This window comes from Stenella coeruleoalba (genome assembly GCF_951394435.1).
Source record: "Stenella coeruleoalba genome assembly, chromosome: 7".
Lineage (NCBI taxonomy): Eukaryota > Metazoa > Chordata > Mammalia > Artiodactyla > Delphinidae > Stenella > Stenella coeruleoalba.
The window spans coordinates 110,367,130-110,388,250 of record NC_137153.1 but is presented as its reverse complement, the minus strand read 5'-3'; the positions used below and the strand labels follow the sequence as shown (position 1 = coordinate 110,388,250).

Below are 21,121 nucleotides of genomic sequence, written 5' to 3'. Positions count from 1 at the left end.
AAGAATCCGCCTGCCAATGCAGGGGACACAGGTTCGATCCCTGGTCCGGGAAGATCCCACATGCCATGGAGCAACTAAGTCCATGCGCCACAACTACTGAGCCTGCGCTCTAAAGCCCGTGAGCCACAACTACTGAGCCCGTGTGCCACAACTACTGAGCCCACATGCCACAACTACTGATCCCATGTGCCTAGAGCCCGTGCTCCACAACAAGAGAAGCCACCGCAATGAGAAGCCGGCGCATCGCATAGAAGAGTAGTCCCCGTTCACCGCAACCACAGAAACCCCGCGTGCAGCAACGAAGACCCAACGCAGCCATAAATAAATAAATAAATAAACACACCTATTAAAAAAATAATAATCCTTGTACATTGTTTAAAATATTAAAATTTTATAAAAAAATAGAAAAACCCATCTTTAATCCCACCACTGAGATGCAATGACTGTTTTTTTAAAGGTTTTAATATTTAATTAAAAACCCAATTAAACAATGAAACGTTATTATTAGTAACTAAAAACAATTCAAACTCCTAAATATTTATAGTGCTTGTTTTGCAGTGGTGGGATTCTCTCTTTTTTTTTTAATCAGTGTATTTTATTTTTAAGTTGAAGTATAATTGATTTACAATATTAATTTCAGGTGTACATCATAATGATTCAGTATTGCAATGACTTTTTATTTTGAAGGATTTCATTTCAGTATTTCTTCTAGGCATACATTTTTATATTTTACAAAGCTGATATAATTTTGTTATATTAATATTAATGCCCACATTATAATTTAAACATTTTTCACACTATACAAATTTTTCATAAATGTCATTTTAATTACTGCAATATATCTCAGTGAAATATTTTTCATTATTTATTTTCATATTATTAAATGTTTAGATTGATTCATCTATGAAAAAAATTTTTGGTTTACTTTTTTCCCTATATTTCACATTGATTTAAGACAACTTTCCAGAAATGAAATAATTAGGTTCAAGGGCATATACATTTTAGGGCTTTGGAATGTATTGCCAAATTGCTTTCCAAAAAAGTTGTAGCAGTTAATATGCAACAGTGTATGAGGGTTCCTGTAAGTGCTTGCTTTTGAAGGATATAATGACAAATATTGGGGAAGAGAGTGAAATAAATGAATCTTCTCTCTGTCTTTACCAAATCTAATTCTAATAATCAGTGCCTAGCTCAGAGCAGGGCATTTTGACATGGCCATTTTGGTGTAGTCATTACATCTACATTACATTTGATAGCCATATCAAAATGTAAGCCACTTTTGAATTTTCAAATAATGTATTCAGGGGACATGTTTGAGTTGCTCCCCATCGTCGACCCTCTCCCTGCATCTGATTCCTTACCCCATCCCTGTTCTTCTATAGATGAGCTAAGACTTAAGCATTTTATGTACAGTTGAGCAAAGAAACTGCTGGAAGTCTCAATAGGTTATTTCTTAGGTTTTTGTCAGAAATACCTCGTATGAAAAAAGGATACATTAAGAGCTGTGTTCAAATGTCATATGCCATCATTAGCCAATAGGGAAGTGAATATCAGCACCACACTGAAATACCACTTTGTACCCACTAGGATGTCTATAATAAAAAAGACAGATAATCTAAGTGTTGGTGAGAATGTGGAGAAATTGGAACCTTCATACTGGTGGGAAAGTAAAATGGTGCAGCCATTTGGAAAACAGTTTGGCAGTTTCTCAAAATGCTAAACACGGAATTACCCCATGCCAGCAATTCACTCCTAGTTATACACCCAAGAGAACTGAAAACATAGGTCTACACAAAAACTTGTACAGTAATGTTTATAGCATCATTATTCACAATAGACAAAAAGTGGGAACAACCAAAGGCGTATCAGCTGAAGGATAAATAAAATGTGGAATATCCATACAGTGGAATAGTATTTGGCCATAAAAAGGAATGAAATACTGGTACATGCGACAACATGGATGAGCCTTAGAAGCGTGTTGTGTGAAAGAAGCCAGGCACAAAAGACCATATGTTATGTGATTCCATTTATATGAACTGTTGAGAATAGGAAAATCTATAAAGACACAAAGTATATTAGTGGCTGCCTAGAGCTGGGGGTGAGGGAGGCTTTTGATGGGAAAAGTGGGGAGTGACTGTTAGTTAGGATTTCTTTTTGGGGTGATAGAAATGTCCTTAAATCAATTGTGTTGATGGTTGCCCAACTCTGTGACTGTACTAAAGAATGTTGAATTGTACAATTTAAATGGGTGAATTGTATGGTCTGTGAATTATACTTCAATAAATCTGTTGAAAAAATGCCATATGCTTATCCAGTTCTCATCATTGAACAGTACTTATCTCCTGGGTAGTAACTGCAAATATGTTTCAGGAACTTAAATCAATCAAGGGCCCCTGTTAATTCTGCATGTTAATTCTGTGTTGCCAGATTGCCTGTCAGTGGTACCTGGGCTCCTTGGACACCTGTGTCTAACAGAATCTTTCCCTGGTGGCATAAAGTCGTGGCAGCTGTAACAGCACTCCAAACTTTCGTCATAAAGAGGGAGTTCTTTTTTTGGTGGGGGTGGAAATTCAAACATTTGCCTGAAGAATAAAGTTAGGGCTTATCATGGAGGCTCCATGTGAAGCCCTGCAGTGATGCAGTGCAGCATATGGCAGTTGAAAGTATGGGCTTTGGAGCCACACAGGTATGGTTTTGAAACAACACATTGTATAACACTGGGAAAATTTTACTCTGAGCCTCAGTTTCTTTATCTGTAGAATAGGCATAATACAGTCATACCTCATGGAGTTGTTTGTTGCCAGAATAAAAAGGTATAATCATGTAAAGTACTTAGCCTATAAATACCTGGTACGGTTGAATATTTCTAAATTAACATTTGGCCCTAAGCTTCTCTAGACTCACTTCACATATTCCATGCCTTGAACTTTATCTACTGCCAACATCGCACTGCATGTGGTTATCTTGAACCTTCGTGCTGTGCCATTCCTCTTTACCTTTGTTCATATTTTTCCTTCTCCTTACTTAGAATGTCCCCTTCCTTTCTTTGGCTAACTTACACATTCTTCAAGGATCTCAATTTGATTAGTTTTTCCAAAGAAGCAGCTTTTGGCTTATTGATCCATCTCCATTGTATCTTTGTTTTCTGTTTCATGGCTTTCTGCTCTTCTTTTCTTCAACTTTTTGAGGTTTTTTCTGTTCTTTTTCTGACATTAGGTTGGACGCTTAGCCTATCATCTTTTCTAATAAAAGGATTCAAGACTACAAACTGGTCTCTAGATACTGCTGTAGCTGCACCCACAAGTTTTACTATGTAGCATTAAAAAAGTCACCTTTTAGTTCTACGTATTTTAAATTTTCATGAAAATTTTTTCTTTGACCCATGGGTTATTTGAACTGTGGCTTTTTAGAGTTTCTAAACATATGAGGTTATTTCTACTTATTATTAATTTCTAACTTAACTGCAGTGTGGTTAAAGGATGTTCTTCCTTTTTTAATTCTTTCCTCCCTTCCTCATGCCCTCCATCTTCATTTCGTTTTCCTTTTTTTTTTTGCTTTGTAGCCTAATACATGGTCATGTTCTATGTGTGCTTGAAAAAAGTGTGCATTCTCTAGTTACTGAATGCAATATTTTACATATGTACATTAGATTAACTTGTGGATTGCACTCCACAGATTTTGTAGTCCTAATATTTTTGTCTGATCTATTCATTACTTGAAGAGGTATATTTACATTTCCCTGTATGATTATGGATTTCATATCATTTTACATTGAGTTTTTTCTTTTTCCATTTCACCCTGTACTAGTCTGGAAGTTATACATTTTGTTTTTATTCTTCTACTGGTTATCTTAGAAAATGTAATATGTATATAATTTTGCAAAGTCTAAAGATAGTATCTTCACTCTCCTCTTAACAAGACAAGGATCTTAGGATGCTTTCATTGTGGTTGCATCCCTCCTGACTTATGTGCTTTTGTTGTCCAATATTTTACTTCTATCTTACTTTATCCTTTTTTTTTTAACTTCACAACTTAGACCTTATTTTTATTTTACATAGTCTCGGTGTATTTTAGGTTTACCCACATGTTTACCGTTTTCTTTGTTCATTATTCTATTTTACGACTCAGACCTTCCTTCTGAGATCATTTTCTTTCTCCTGGAGTAATCTTTTAGAAGTTCCTTTAGCAAGGGACTATTTGTAATAGGCTATCAGTTTTTATTTGTCCAAAATTACCTTCATTTTTCCCTCACTCTTGAGAGATAGTGTTGCTGCACGTACATTGCTAAGTTGGTAGTTTTATGATCTCAGCCCTTTGAAGATATGCCACTGTTGGCTCACTTCCATTTTTGCTGTTGAGAAGTCAGCTCTCAGTCTGCTTTTTTCTTTTGCTCGTGAAGTGTCTTCTTCTTTCTGGCCGCCTCTAAAATCCTTTCTTTGTCTTCGATGTCTTCAGTGTCATTATGACTCCCTAGGTGAGGATTTCTTTTTATTTATTCTGCTTGGGATTTGTTGAGATTCTTGTCTCTGAGGTTTTTTATCTTTTACTAATTCTGGAAAATTCTCATCTATTTTCTCTTTCAGTATTATCGGTCACCCAGTCTTTCTCTTCTCTCTTCCTGGAGTAATGAGTTAGGTGTTTGTTGGACCTTTTTTTGATAGTGAGCTCGTGTTCCCTGCAACTTTAATCTCTGATAATTCTTTGAGGTTTGGGCTTAAAGGGAGGATTTTCATCTTTTGCAGATGCTTCAGAGGGCTCTACTACCCCAGAACACTTAAAACTAAAGTTTAGGTCTTAGGCTTTTGAGGTTATTGGCGTAGCTGAATTCTGACTCCAGGCTTGCGTCAAGAAGGTGTTATGACGGTGCTCTGAGGGAGGAGACTCCTCTCCTTCTCTTTCTCCTTCCTGAGCCACGGCCAAGACAAGGCAGATTTTCTTCTAGTTCACCCTCTGAGGGTATGGCTTTGCAGATGGTCTGGCTGGATATGGGAGTTTCCAATGTGATGCTTGCCTTGCCGGCAGACATTCAGGGGCCAGACCACATGCAGAGGTTAGACCATTGCCTATGTACACGGAAAAAGATAATTACACTTAACCTTTTAAAAAGTTCACCCCAGCTGCCCTACAGAGAATAGATTAGAGTTCCAGCAGGGAGGCAGAGGCAAGTTTGGATGCTATTGTAGACCCCAGGGGAGAGACGGTGCTGCCTGGGACAGCAAGGTGCTGGGTGGGGAAGGTTATTGATTGAGATGGTCTGTCTCTTCCCCTAAACTATAAGGTATTCAGAGTGGCAAGGAGCTTGTCTTATTCATCTTTGAGTCCTTCATGCCTGGCACAGAGAAGGCATTCAGCAAATGTTAATTGAATTGAACTGTGTAATCAGTAATGGTTCTAGCGCTGTTTTTTTGTGACCGTTTTCTTTAAAGGGAAATGACATAAAGGCATTCCAGGCAGTGAACTCATCCTATCTCTGGCATTGCGAAGCTCAAGCCAGAAATAGAGAGCCAGCTGTTTGTCAGCCCCTGCGAGCCTTAGGTTTCGGCCAGGTTTACTTCCATGCTAGCATAGCTTTCTTTAGCCTCTACACTTGTTCCTTTCTTACGGAATCTCAGATTCTATTTGAAACTACCTACGTAAAGCCTTACCATCTTACTGGGCTTTCTCTCTAGGCAGGTTGCAAAGATGTCCCTCTAATGCTATGTTATAACTGTGAAACCTTCTGACTCCTAAGACATTCTTATTGGGAAAAAGTGTTCTGTGTCTAAGGAACAAACGGAGAGGCAAATGGTCCCTGCTGCGTGACAGTTTAATAAGCTTCAGCTGGCCGCTTAGGACTGTTCTAAGAGCGTATGCATTACTGTTCCATTAGAATGTGTAGAAGTATTTCTAGAAAGTACAGTGAAGTAAAGCATACATATATGATTTTAAATTCTGAGGCCTTGAAGATCTTCATTTAAACAAATATATGTTGGGGCTTCCCTGGTGGCGCAGTGGTTGGGAGTCCGCCTGCCGATGCAGGGGACACGGGTTTGTGCCCCGGTCCGGGAGGATCCCACATGCTGCGGAGCGGCTGGGCCCGTGAGCCGTGGCTGCTGGGCCTGCGCGTCCGGAGCCTGTGCTCTGCCACAACAGTGAGAGGCCCGCGTACCGCAAAAAACAACAACAACCAAACAAACAAAACAAACATATGTTGAATGTTTCCTGAGCCCCAAGCCCCATGCAAGGCACTGGCAATAAAGACACAATCAGACACCGTCCCTGTGCTTGAACCAGGATCACTCCTGGCCCATACTGTCCTTTTGTGTGAGTTAGAAAAAGGTGTCCCCTCCTTAAGGAAAAAGATATTAAATTAGTCAATATATTATTTCCATTTCAACGACAAATTTGTTACAGCAAATGGATTATTAAGGACAAATGAATATTAGCTATTACATACTATTTACATGGTATCCTAATGAAGTACTTACTGACTTAAACTTAGAATTCAGAAATATTCTGCCACAGTAGACAAACATCAGATGATTGAACTACAATATGAAACTTCAGGTTTAACTAGTGCACTAATACCAATGAAGGATTTTTTTAAAAGTTGGAAGTAGGGAATTGCCTGGTGGTCCAGTGATTAGGACTCCATGCTTCCACTGCTGGAGGCCTGGGTTCCATCCCTGGTCGGGGAACTAAGATCCTGCCTGTGGTGCAGTGTGGCCAAAAAAAAAAATTAAACAGCTGAAAGTAGTCACTAGTTATACTTCAGATGGAAAAGTAGATCTTATTTAGAAATACAGTCTATTTTAGATTGTATTAGATCAGCAAAGTCTTTTGATAATCTGGTTTGTCAAAGGGGAACAATATATATTGTCCTGTTAAAATGAGACACTTGACTACCACAGGCCAGAAAATTCTCATCATAAATATAAAATGGCCCAAACAAAATCATCTGATGATGTTTATTTACCAAGCCCGGATATTTCTGAATTCCTGGTTTAAATCAACAAGTACTTTCATTACAATAATATGTAAATATTATAACTAATATTTGTTATCATGAATAATACATTTGTTGTAGAGTAAAATATATAAAAAATGAAAAATATTCCAGGTACTAAAGATGCCTGCATGTGCACGGCATCACTGCATCCTTGTGCATGACTTAAAACCCACACGTGGTGGCCTTGGGAGGCCCAGTCTTGGGGGCGCAGAGATAGCTGATGATTCCAACGCGCAGTGCCAAGAGTTAGTTCTATTAGAAGTGTGCACGAAGTGTGCTGGGGGCCAGAGGGAAGCAGGCCAACCGGGAGGTATGGCAAATGCCGGTGCGTGTGAGAGGCACTCAGGTGAGTAAGGTGCATGGTCTTTTGGACATATTTCGGCTGTTGGAAGCTGTAAGCCTACTTTCTGGGTTCCTGCTGCATCCTGGAGAAGTGAGATAGCTGAGCCCCAGATTGGTGAGGTGTTTCTATTTTTAGATGGACTGTGTTGCTCTCTCCTCCTGCCGACGTCTTCCGTCTTCAGGTCTCTGCTCTCACAGCATGAATCAGCTCTATTTTATGGCTTGTTAACTTTTCTTTCCTACCAGATTTCAGATTCAGCTCAAGGGCCATATCTGTCTTGTTTATTATTGGCCCCTCACACTCCAGTGCACGATGCCTGGAATACTGTATAATAAGCTTCTGACAGATATTGGCTGAGATGATTTTTTCATTCATTCCTCGAACATTTCCTGAACGCTTATTTTGTGCCATGGACTCCGCTGCGCCCTGGGCGAGCAAAGAAATGACACCCCGTGGGTCTCTCACTCTGGCCACTGTGGCCCAGTGAAGGAAGGGCAGTGTTAAAGGGGGCGTGGGCGCAGCCGGCTCCGATTCAGAGCTGGTGGGGGCCTCTGAGCCAAGTGTGGAAGGCAGAGGGGGTTGAGCAAGGTTTCGGGGTGTGGCATCAGGACAAGTATTCAGACAGGGCCAGCAGGCACGGCAGCATGGTGGTGAGCTACAGCACTGGGGACTGCAAACATTCCCTCCGGCTGGAATACAGGATTTGAAGAGAGGAGAGCGAGGGATGCTGTGACCTGAGAGCCCCGTCGTAAAGGTCCTAACTGCATACTGAGAGCTGGGGAGCCACGGGAGGGATTTAAACAGGTGTGTGTGTGTGTGTGTGTGCGCACGTGCACGTGTGTGCGCAGAGAGACGGAGGCAAGAGAGAGGCAGAGAGATGGAGGCCCAGGGGGAAGCCGAAGGCTGTCTTTACCAAAGCAGTGGGGAGAGATCTGTGGGCTACTCACATCTTCAGAGCCTGGGTACCACGCTATTTAATAAAGGCCTCATTGCTTGATGGGCCATTAAGTAACCAATGATATATTTCAACCTCATTGAGGAGGAAGACGCAGAGTAGAATCAAATTCAGACCACGTTGAGATAAAAGAATAAAGAGGCAACTCACATGCCCGGCTCTCCTCCTAAGGACAAAGGGAAGGGGACGAGCATCATCCAGGGTCCGCCCCAGGGCCAGGCACCGGTTAGAAGCTTCCGCATTGGTTTTCTTGCTTAGTGCCTGTGGCAGCCCCACGTAGAGACGGTGCCGTGCCTTTTGTAGGGGAGGACCTGGAGTGCTGGGGATGTCGGCCACTCGTAGGTGGCACTGGAATCTCAGCCCTGGTCTGACCTCACCATGCCCGCTCCTCCCATTGCACCTGCCTCCCCGGGCAGGCTTCTCTCCACCAGACAAGCCGTGATTCACTTTTGTGCAAAGGATGAATGGTGTGGAGGTCGGCAGTCTGGGCCCGTGTAGACCTGCACTGCCCGAAGTCGGGAGCTCGTCTGTTTGCCCCCGGCCCTGGCAGACATGGCCGGGGGAGGCTGGCGGGTTCTTGCTGCCCCGAGCAGGGTGTCGCTGGCCTTTGCACCACCCTCCACTGCTCTCCCTTTTGTCCGTCCTTCCCTCTCCTCTGCTTGTCTGGCCCTCCTGGAAGATAGATTTGAATCCACCCCGAGACCTTTGCTGATTAGTAATGAGCAAGTTGACGGAAACTTCCTTGTGATCCCTCCTCAGGGTGTCACATTTAAATGGATGATGGCATCCTGTGCAAGAGACGACGGGCTGAGGTGCCTCTGGAGGGATGATGGGCCGCGGGGTCGATGTTCTCGCGTTCATAATCCCCACTCACACCCCGGCAGAGCCTTTAAGGCCCTTGTTCTCTCCCTCTGCTACCCCGTGACCTCGCCCTGGCCAGGCCTTCTCCCCGCATCCCACGCCCAGTACTACTCCATCCCAACAGCCCCAGTCAGTTGGATGCCACCACCCTTTGCTCTCACTGGTCTCTCGGCCTGGAATAGCTTTTGTCCCCCCCACTCCCTGCTGGCTGGACATGGAGCCCCACTTCAATGTCCAGTCAATTCCGAGCTCCACTCTGAGACCTCACCCTCCCCGCAGAAGCAGCTGCTGCTTCTTCTGTGTCCTCAGAGCCCTTGGTGTGTCCCTCTGTACAGATTGATTTTCATGGGGGGGAACGATTTGTTTATGGATGCTGAACCCTGAGCAGTTTGAGGACAGAGATAGTGGTGTGTGTGTGTGTGGTGTGTGTGTGTGTGTGTGTGTGTGTGTGTGGTGTGTGTGTGTGTGTGTGTGTGTGTGTGTTTCTCTAGAGCCCAGCCTGGAAGAGCATGAGTGTGCCAGCCTTGGCCTCAGCTGCAGAGGGGCAGAGAGACAGAGTACGTGAGTCCATTCCTATGTCTGTCTTGTTTCTGTCCTTCTGTCTCTTGGCAGGAAAATCTGCTTTTATCTGGAGGTCATGCTGCCAGGCCTTCTGTGGGGTTGTCCTGTAGGGGGCTCTTGCCTCTACCCACCCTCCCCATCGCCAGCCTCTCCTGTCTTCTGTCCCAACACCAGTGAACACTTGGCATGTACCCTTTGCTTTGCAGTGTCTCTGACTTTGACTCAAATACTCGGGGGGTCTCCCCACTGCACAGACAGGGACTGTCCTAGTCATCTCTGGATCCCCAGCCCCTAGATCAGCGCCTGACACTTGTAGCTGCTCAGTGATGGCTGTGGACACGCCGTGCTCTCAAAACCCAAAGCACTTGGCTTTTTCTTGGCCTTGGTTTTCTTTATTCACTGTGTGTTTTTGTTAGACTAGGCTAAACTGTTGTGACAAGCAGACCCAAATACGTAGGGGCTCGACAGAATGGCAGCCTATTTCTCGCCCTTGTAACACCTGGGTGGTTATTCAGTTTGGTGGGGTGACATTTGGAGACTCAGGATTCTCCAGCCTGTGGCCCTGCCACCCCGTGGGGTCTCTGCATCAACAGCCAGGTCCCAGGAGAGGAAAGAGCGAGGGGGAGCACACATGTCGCTTCTGCTCACATCCCAGTGGGTGGAACTGGGGCACGTGTCACACTTAACTGTCAGAGGAAACCAGAGCTGGACAGTCGTGGTAAAAACAGATTTTCTTGGAGAACTATTGCAATTAGGGAAAAGAGTCTTCAGTATGCAACTGGGCTCCATTCCAAATACAGTCGGGACAAGTGGGGATTGGTAGCCAAGGAATTTGATTAGATATTGAGGGAGATCCGATATCAGGGGTGGGGCATTCTTGCTAAACTCCCTTTAGCAGGATTCTTGCTAAAACTGCGATGCAGTGACGAACACGGAAGCCCAAAGGTGGAGGCCTAGTTGGGAAGAGGGTTCAGAGGAGCCTGATGGAAGTTCGGTCAAGGAGAGAGTCTTTGTCGCTGCCAGGGAGCTAGCGTTGTGTCCAGGAAGGAGAGGAACTGGATTTTGGTGAACTTCCCGCAGTCTCTGCCACAGTGCCGTGTAGAAAAAGGATGTGGAGTTTGTCAAAACTCCTGGTTCAAATCCAGGTCCGCTCTTTGCTATCTGTGAAGGTCTGGATGAGTCACTTAACCCGTCCAAACTTTGAGCCTCAGTCTCCTCAGCTGAATAATGGGGGAGAGTAACCCCACCTTAGAGGATGATTGAGAGAGAATGTAAGGAAAGCCCCAGTGGTACATAAAATGTGTCCAATCCATTGTGACTAGTATAACTCTGGTCGTTATTACCATGTATCTCAATTTTATTGATTGACTAAAAATTTAATTATATGCACATGGCAAAAAATCTGCATAGTATGAAAGTATAAACAGAAAAATATGTCTTTCACTCATCCCACCTTCATTTCCCTTCCTCAGAAACAACCACCATTAGCAGTTTCTTGATATGTTTCCAGAGATTTGCAAACACAAGCATATGTGTACAAACAGCCTTTTTTATTTACCTGATGCTTTCATATGATACACTCTGTTCTACACCTTGTATTTAACAAAATAACTTAGCTATTGCTTCGTATCAGTATATATTGATTTACTGCATCTTTTTTTTTTTTTTTTTGGCTGCATAACATTCTGTAGTAGGAGTGACCCATCATTTACTTAAGTTCGTGCCACACTGACACTCAGTTAGCTGTTTAGGGGGCTGTTGCCACCATATCCTGGTATATATCAATATGTCTTTGATATATACATATCCCGGTATATGTCAATATGTCTTTGTGCCCTTGTGTGAGAACAGCTGTAGGATGAAAGTCTAGGATTCGTACGTTGCATTTAATTCTCTTCAAAAATAGGATTTAAAATTTGGAAGGTTTTTCACTTGGGTAACTATTGTGGAAAGAAAGATTAGGAATTAGAGACCTCGCTTGTCATGAGAAGGTGAGATAAAATACATTGTTTCTTTATTTTTAAAAGCTTTACTAATACAGACCCCTGGTCCCTCTTCCCGTGGCGCCTTGGATTCCAGATTTTGCAGCAGGAATATTTGGCCGATTTATAAACCGGTGCAAATCGGCTCTTAGCTTCAGAATGTATTTTCCCACAGAAACGAATTGTCAACCAGCTTTCTGAACCCCACACTTGTTAGAGAAGTTAGATTCGCCACAGTAGAAACAAAGTCCACCTTGTTTTGTCTGTTTGTTTTTGTGGCTGAGAAGCAAACACTGTGGAGTGCTTTCTGTGTTTGATACTTTCTCATAGATGGCCTTATTTAATGCTTACAGAGCTTTGGGGTGAAAAATATTATCTCTGTTTTCCAGGCAAAGAAAGGGATAGGTTCACAGATGTTAGGTAACTCGCCCAAGGTCACGCAGAACCAAGATGTGAGCTCAAGTCTTGATGACTGTACCGCTCTGTGGACCTCTCCTTCCTAATTAGGAAATTCAGAACTTTCCTGAATGGCAAAGAAGTTTGACCTGTTGCATAAGCATCTGCTGATTAGCAGTGCCTCTTAAAGATGCTGTGGCCTTGCTGAGCTTAGTAGAGAAAGAGGGTCTGTTATGGCCCCAAGTTCGGTATCTGACATGCTTAGAACTTACCTCATTAATCAGGCAACTCTCGGGTGATGGTCCAGTGTCCACTGTCGGCTCTGCTGGTTTCCACCTTTGAATTGTTTCTACCCTCAGTTCTAAGGCAAGATTGCTCTCTGCATGACCCTGGACTCTGGCTCTGTGATTTGTGTCCTTCCCTGGTGTCCTCCCCACACCCTTTATCCAGCTTGTCTTCTTACTGTGTTTTCTGTCTCTTAGCAAAGGAAAGTTATTTAAAGCACTTTCTAAACTGCATGGCATTACTATTTATTTATTTTTAATTTTTATTGAAGTATAGTTGATTTACAATATTGTGTGTTTGGTGTACAGCAAAGTGATTCAGTTATATATATACTTTTTCATATTCTTTTCCATTATGGTTTATTACAGGATATTGAATATAGTTCCCTGTGCTATACAGTAGGACCTTGTTGTTTATCTATATTTAGTAGTTTGTACCTGCTAATCCCGAACTCCTAATTTATCCCTCTCCTACCCCCTTTCCCCTTTGGTAACCATAAGTTTGTTTTCTATGTCTGTGAGTCTGTTTCTGATTTGTGAATAAGTTCATTTGTATCGTATTTTAGATTCCACGTACAAGTGACATCCTGTGATACCTGTCGTTCTCTGTCTGACTTACTTCACTTAGCATGATAATCTCTAGATCCATCCATGTTGCTGCAAATGGCATTTGCATGCCATTATTATTACTAATGACCCACAACCCCCATCGCCACCACTTTGCTCCCCTCGTTCTCCAGCCTTCGAGCTGGTGTCACCTCACCCTGAAGTCTGCTCTTGTTTTTGGAACCCTGGTTCAGTTCTCCCAGCTCTCAGGAAATCTATTGCCTATAAACAAAATTAGCACCTCAAAGCTCCCTCCCACCCCCACTTTTTAGAACATGCAGAGAACCACGTTAGAATTCAATCTGCATATACTGGGGCGCCCCGTTTTTCCAACATAGCTTAGAATTAGTGCCTTGTGCCTGTGAATCTCTATTTTATTAATTTAGTATATCTGTATTACCTGTTGTTTCCATATTAGTACAGTCCTTTTCTTGTTGGGCTATAAATCCACCCTTGTTTTATTATTTATTAACAAACACTTAAGGGGCTGATCGAGTCAGACCACCACCTCCATTATCTTACACATTCCTCAGAATAACTCCACAGAGAGGGTGTTATTAGCCGCATGCAGTTGGGTAAAATGAAGCTCAGAGAGCTTCATTAACTTGTCCGTGTTTCATCTAGTAAGTGGTAGGCCTGGGATTTGAACCCAAGTGTTCGGATTCTAAATCCATAACCTCTCCCGGATGAAAGCCAAGGCTTGTAGTTTCTTATTATCTTGTTGCTTCAGTTACTCTATTCAACTCCTTAATTAATGATGACTCCAAATTAGCAGAATGTTACTGAGGCTTCTGGTGTGGGAATGGGTCTTGTTTTGACCACAGTCACAAAATCTATACTGAGAAGACATTACTTAAATCCAGAATGAGAGACGGTGAAAATCCACAGAAAATCCGGAAGAGAGAGGGACCAGTTTTATGTGACTGGCTAACCGATTGATATCTAGAGGGTTTTTATTTATTTTTTGTCCATTCCTTTGCTTCTTGAAAGGCTAAATTACTTCAAGGAGCTCCACCCAGTTCTTAAAAATGTCCAGGAGGGACTCCCCTGGTGGCGGAGTGGTTAAGAATCCACCTGCCAATTCAGGGGACACAGGTTCGAGCCCTGGTCCGGGAAGATCCCCCATGCCGCGGAGCAACTAAGCCTGTGCACCACAACTATTGAGCCTGTGCTCTGTAGCCCGAGAGCCACAAATACTGAGCCTGTGTGCTGCAACTACTGAAGCCCGCGTGCCTAGAGCCCGTGCTCCGCAACAAGAGAAGCCACCGCAATGAGATGCCTGTGCACCTCAACGAAGAGTAGTCCCCGCTCGCCGCAACTAGAGGAAGCCTGCGCACAGCAACGAAGACCCAACGCAGCCATAAATATAAAGAAAAGAAAAGAAAATGTCCAGGAGATTGCAGTTAAGTAAACTCCCAGCGTGTAGGGTTTTAGGTTTTCCAAAGTCTGAACTCAGCATATCCCAAACTTGTCTGGTCATAAGAAGCACTGGGGCATTTGTTAAACTTTGATTTCCCAGTAGGGGTAGGACCTAGGGAATCTTTATTTTTTTTAACAAGCCCCCTTGGGCCAATTCTTCTGATCAGACTAGCTCGGGAAACACTGAGTACCAGCACTGGGAATCAGGTCCTCCCTGTGGGCTGTCCCCTTTAGATTTGAAGCACAGCTGGTCACATTGTATTACAGTAGAAGGAACAGGAATTCTGGAGTCAGAAAGCACAGGAATCAAAACCCCAATCTGACCACTGATAAATTGTGTTATCTCGGGCACATAACTGAATGTTCCCAGCTCGAAATGTCTGCTGCCACTTCCTCTGCCTGGAAACAGGAAATTGTTTCCCTTTCTCTGCCCACCTCTTCTCGACTCCTTTGTCCTCTTATTCTTTTTTTTTTTTTGATCTACACATTTTGTTTATTTATTTATTTATAATTTAATTTTTATTGGAGTATAGTTGATTTACAATGTTGTGTTAGTTTCTGCTGTACAGCAAAGTGAATCAGTTATACATATACATATATCCACCCTTTTTTAGGTTCTTTTCCCATATAGGACATTACAGAGTATTGAGTAGGTCCTTATTAGTTATCTGTTTTATATATAGTAGTGTGTATATGTCAATCCCAATGTGCCATTTTATCCCTCCCCCCCTTTCCATAAGTTTGTTTTCTGCACCTGTGACTCTGTTTCTGTTTTGGAAATAAGTTCATTTGTACCATTTTTTTAGATTCCACACATAACTGATATTATATATTTATCTTTGACTTACTTCACTCAGTATGGCAATATCTAGGTCCATCTATGTCTCTGAAAATGGCATTATTTCATTCTTTTTTATGGCTGAGTAATATTCCATTGTATGTACGTACCACATCTTCTTTATCCATTCATCTGTCGATGGACATTTAGGTTGCTTCCATGTCTTGGCTATTGTAAATGGTGCTGCTATGAACATTGGGGTGCATGTAACTGTTTGAATTACGGTTTTCTCTGGATATGTGCCTAGGAGTGGGATTGCAGGATCATATGGTAGTTCTATTTGTAGTTTTTTGAGGAATCTCCATACTGTTCTCCATAGTGGCTCTACCAATTCACATTCTCACCAACAGTGCAGGAGGGTTCCCTTTTCTCCACACCCTCTCCAGCATTTACTGTTTGTAGATTTTTTTGGTGATGCCCATTTGTCCTCATATTTTTCAGCTCTCCAGCACATGCCCAGATTCCCCCCATACTGGGTCACTCATAATTATCTTTGTAATCATTTTTAGGTGTCTGGCATTCCCCACTAGACTCTAAGGTTCATGAAAGCAAGAACCGTGACTCTCATGTTTATTACTTGTGAATATTATGTTTAATATTTATCATTTTATTATTATGACTCTCATGTTTATTGTTGCATACCCAACACCTAGCATAAGGTGGTATGAATGACCTCTGAGCTTTGCTTTCCTCTTCTGTAAAAATGGAAGAATATGATCTATCCATCAGGGTATTGGGAGATTAAAATGAAATAGTGAGCATGAGAGCAACTGGCATACAGTAGGCATCTCATAAATGTTAGTTTTTGCCTTCCTTTGGAGAACCCACTTAGGATTACTGTACTGAATAGAATAGATTATAACCAAGGCTTTAAAGCTGTTTGCTTGACACTCTATTCTAAAAAGTTTCTAGTATTCTTATTCTTAAGCTTTTAGCATTTAGTCTTCTTTCCCCACCAAGTCCAAAGGCTCTTCCATCAGACTTCTAACTTTGTTCTGGTGACCTGTTTTGAGGTCTCTAATAATTTTACTTGATTTCCTGTGGGTAGCATATCTTTACGTTTTCTTTATTCAGTTCAGTGCTGAGAATGAAAATATGATTGTAGATTGAATGAATATTGTAAAAAGATCATGGGTGGTAGAATGGGTTTCAAAGGTAGCTTTATGGAATCTCTTTTCCTGGAATTCTTTAGAAGAGAATAAGAACACTGACTTGTGAAGATTTCTTCTAATCCTTTGGCTGTGAAATCCAGGCTGATATTGTTAGGTGAACCACGTTCAGAGTTTTATTTTTTTCCCTACCAGTTAGGAATAATTTTCAGATGTGTGGCTGCCTTTCAGATGTAAAGTACAGGAGAAGGGCTTGCTATTAAGGCCTTCTTCCACACATTGGCAAATGGAAGCTGCCCCAGTGCTAGGATGACCAACTGTTCCAGTTTGCCTGGGAGTAAGGGGGTTCCAGGGGCGCTGGACTTTGAGTTTTAAAATCAGGACAATCCTGGAAAAGCTGGGATGAACTGGTTGGTATCCTACTCAGTGCAGAGGAGCTTGCTGGAGGAATTGGAGTAACAGGGAAGTAAGCATTAGCATGCTTTCCTGTTGTTTAAAAAAATAGAAGAGCCACAAGAAGTTAAAAGTGTCTTTTAAAAATTTTTGTGAAAGTTTTTGAAAATTAATTTAACTTTTAAAGCCACTAAACTAGATATAGGTGGTCTTAAATAATAGTAATATTATAAAGTATTAATATTAATAAGTAATAATATTAATAATAATTTAAAAACTCAGTGACAGTCATTTAGAAATGGGACTTCCCTGGCGGTCCAGTGGTTAAGACTCAGCCCTCCCAACGCAGGGGGTGCGGGTTCGATCCCTGGTCAGGGAACTAAGATCCCACATGCCGCGTGGCGTGGCCAAAACATTTTTAAAAATTAAAAAAAAAAGAAAAGAAATGAATGGTATTGTATTATAAAACCCAATCTTGTCTTTTCTGCACCTGAATGGCTATAGCTTTGAATGGCTACCATTTTCTAGTGTTAATCATTTTCACTTATTTTGTGAATAGTTTATCTTTGAAGTATTTTTTCTACTTAAATATCAACAGTAGAACTGATATTATCATTGATGAATCTTGAAAACAGGTCATTTTGAAAGAAGGGCCTTAACTCACATAAATGTGAGTTTTATTTAATTCTTATTAAATTTATTTAATTTTATTAAATTTATTTAATTTTATTTAATTCACTTAATTCTCACAAGGTAAAATTTTAAATTATTTTAATGTGTTTATGCCTATCTTAGTCCCTAAAAGCATATAAGTAGCTTTCAAAAGTACTTATACATTGTTATAGAAGTACTTATACATTGTTATAAATTTAAAAAAAAATTTAGGTGAAGAAAATCAGGGCAAAGGAACAATAAAACAATACAAGTGGTATAATAAGATGAAATCAGGGAAAAGTTAGCATCTAGAAATGCATGATCTAAAGGTCTTGCAGTTTTAATGATGGGACAACATCGAAGTTTTAGTTCACAGAACTTTCTGGTTACCAAGGGAAAAAATGTCCGAAATTTTAAGTCATGGTGCCCGTAAGATAAAATAAAAGAGGTTGTTGAAGAGAAGTGCAGCTTTTCCTAACACTGAGGGCTGGGAGAAATTTCCCCAGAGAGCTTTCATAAAGGAGCCCGCATGTGGTTACATCCCTCCAACAGCACCCTTTAATCAATACAGTATCAAGGTTTTTATGAGATAGCGCCCCCCAGTGCACTGTGAAGGTATAACAACCAAGTGCCAGTGAGACTGTTTACTACATTTAATACAGTGGTCCTTCCCTGGGGCTGGGCTTCAGTTTCCTGGCAAGCTTTTCAGCATGCAGATTTCTAGGTCCCAGCCCACCTCTGTTAAATCAACAACTCTTTTGAGAAGGTCCTGGATAATCCTGATAGAGAACCACTTTAGAGTTTTTTTAGAGAGATAGTCAAAGAGGAAACCCAAAGTCCAATAAATATTTGAAAAAAAATTCAGTTTCACTAGTATAATCATGAAGATGCAAATTAACACAATGATGAGATACCATTTCCCATTGATTAGACTGGCAAACATATTTAGCAGCAGCTAGCAGAGTTGAAAATGTGTGTACTCTGTGATCCAGACAATTCCACTTCTAGAGAAATTCTTGTTCATGTGCACAGAGATGCAATGAGAATGTTTACTGCAGTGTTCTTTGTAATAAGGAAAAATTGGAAAGCACCTGTATTCCATCAATGGTGGGATGCATAAAGCAATTTATGACGTGGGTTGAACTGTGTCTCCCCACTCCCCAAAAGATATGTCCAAGTCCAAACTGGTATCTGTGAATATGACTTATTTGGAAATAGAGTCTTTGAAAATCTAATTAAATTAAGTATCTTGAGATGAGATGATCTCGGATTAATGGGGCCTAAATTCAGTGATGAGCATCCTTATAAGAAACAGAAAAGGAAAAGACACAGAGACACACAGAGTGAAGCCCACGTGAAGACAGAGGCAGGGATTGGAATGACACGTCTGCAAGTCAAGGAACACCAAGCGTTGCCTGCATCCACCAGGAGAGGGAGAGAGGCACGGTACAGCTTCTCTCTCAGCGCCCTCCGCAGGGACCAACACTGCCAGTGCCTTGTTTATGGACTTCTGGCCGCCAGGACTGTAAGAGTATAAATTTCTGTTGTTTTAAGCCATGATGGCCCTAGGAAAATAATAAAGTGGAGATCTTCACCCAAACCACAGGGATACCTGGGTGAGTTAGAGGTTCTCCCTCAACCAAGAGAACAGAATCCTGGAGCTAATAATCTTCCACTGTGCAGTTGAAGCAGTTTTGTCCTGATTTGAGGCTGAAAGAGCCCTTGGAGACCAACTCCCCCCACTTTAAAGATGAGGATGCCCAGAAAGAAGAAGGGACTTGCCCAAGACCCCAGAGTTCCTAAGGGGCAGAACTTGAATTTGAACCCAGGTCCGTCTGACTCCAAAGCTTGTGTTCTTTCCACTTCAGTTGTATCCAGTCCTCTCACATGGCAGCAAGGGCTAGAGGAGCGAGCCCAGATGCTGGAATTGGAAGACTGCGCTAAGTCTTTGCTCTCCCAGGCCCTAACAGCGTGGCAGGGAGAAGGTTAACTCCTCTAACCTTCAGATCCCTCTTCCCAACAGACAGCGAGACTAACCTTGCTCCCCGAGCAAGGTTACAAACTCTGGATTGTAAGGCTCAAATAGGATAATATATGTGAAAACGTCTTTATTAACTGTAAATCATTATACTATTGATACAAGTAGTAGTTAGTACTGTTATCATCTATTCTAGCCTCAGACTAGGAAAGTGAAACTCAGACAGTGTGAAAGACAGAATCCTAAAATAACCCCCAAGGACCTTCCCACGTGTATAATCCTCTGCCCTTTGAGTGTGGGTGGGACCTGTGTATATGATGAGATATCACTCCCATGATTATGCGACATTATGCTGCAAAAGGGAGATGTCCCTCAGTGGGCCTGACCCAATTAGGCGAGCTCTTTCAAGACAGTTTTCTCTGGCTGGCGGCAGAAGAAGTCCGACAGATGCGATCTGGCTAGTCTGGAAGAAAGTGAACACCACATTCTGAGCTGCCTATGGGGGTCACTATGGCAAAGGACTGTGGCCGTTTCCAGCTGCTGAGTGTGGTTACCGGCTGACAGGTAGAAGGAGAATGAGGACCTCAGGCCTCCAGTGGCAAGGAGATGAACTCTTCCAGTCAGCGTGGAAGAAGGCCCTGAGCCAAGACAAGAACCACAACCCTGGCCACACCTTGATTTCAGCCTGTGATGACCTGAGCAGAGGACCCCCCCCAAGCCACGGTGGACCTCTGACCCATAGAACTCTGAGCTAATAAATGGCTGTGGTCTGAAGTCACTAGGTTTGTGTTCATTTTTTTGTGCAGCAATAAAAAACTAGTAAGGGAGGTGAAAAGTCTTCCCCTGGGTCATAGATCCATTGAGTGCACATGTCTGTGTATCCCTCCAAGAAACTCTGAACTTCTCTAAGGCTGGAACTATATCTTACTCGTCTGTGGAGTCGGACTGGCTGGGTTGGTCCCTGGCCCTGCCACTCATGAGGTTGAAAATGGAGGCAAATTATTTTACTTCTCTGTTGCATATTCTCCTCATCTGTAAAATGGGTGTGATAACAGTACAAAGCTCCAGGGTTGTAAGGCGTGTTAAATGACTTTGTGAACTGTAGAACTGTGCCTGGACACAGAAAATGCTCAGTGCATGTGGTGGTGGCGGTTTCGTTATATCCAAGCACTTAGCCCAGTAGCTAGCATATAATAGGCACTAAATTAATGTTTGTTGAGTGGGTGAATGAATGAATTCGAATTAGAATCTTGGTCTCTTGATTCTTAATCCTACAATATTTCTACTAATCATTATTCGCAATAGGATACAGATTTTTTCCAAAGCTAATTTTACTGGCCCAGTTTCTTCAGGGTGCACTGGGAAAGCACCAGGTTTATAACACTGTGAAAATAGAGAGGTGCTTAAACTGATACCAGAGTGCTTAAAAACCTGCGCTCTGTGGAAGCTGACCGAAAGCTGTGAGTAGGCTGGCTTTGTCTTAATAAACCTTGTCGTTTGATCAGGGTGACATATACTTAATGCAGTTGCCTAATTATCTGGTCATCAGGGAAATACCAGCTGTCATTGCCAACTGAGCTGGGCCATCAATCTGTTCTGAGTTCATTAAGTAAATTAAAAGGTGTGGCTTAAATACTTAAGAAGAGGAATAACAGCTCTCATCTCAAGGAGCTAGTGAAAGCAGGACTTTTTGCCACAGCTACTGGCTGTGTTGAGCTGTGAAAAGTGAGATTTGTAGCTTGACAATACAGCTC

General features: G+C 42.2%; 1 protein-coding gene across 4 annotated transcripts in view; it reads left to right on the top strand.

Annotated features, from left to right (window-relative positions):
- TTLL11 (tubulin tyrosine ligase like 11) overlaps positions 1-21,121 on the top strand; it is a 247,009-nt gene that overhangs the window by 11,284 nt on the left and 214,604 nt on the right. The window contains exon 1 of one of the 4 annotated variants that reach the window (XM_079926310.1): positions 3,766-4,474. The exons of the other annotated variants lie outside the window; for them this stretch is intronic. The gene's annotated coding sequence lies outside the window, so the exon portion shown is untranslated. Of the gene's footprint in view, positions 1-3,765; positions 4,475-21,121 lie in introns of those variants that run through there. 4 annotated transcript variants of the gene reach the window in all.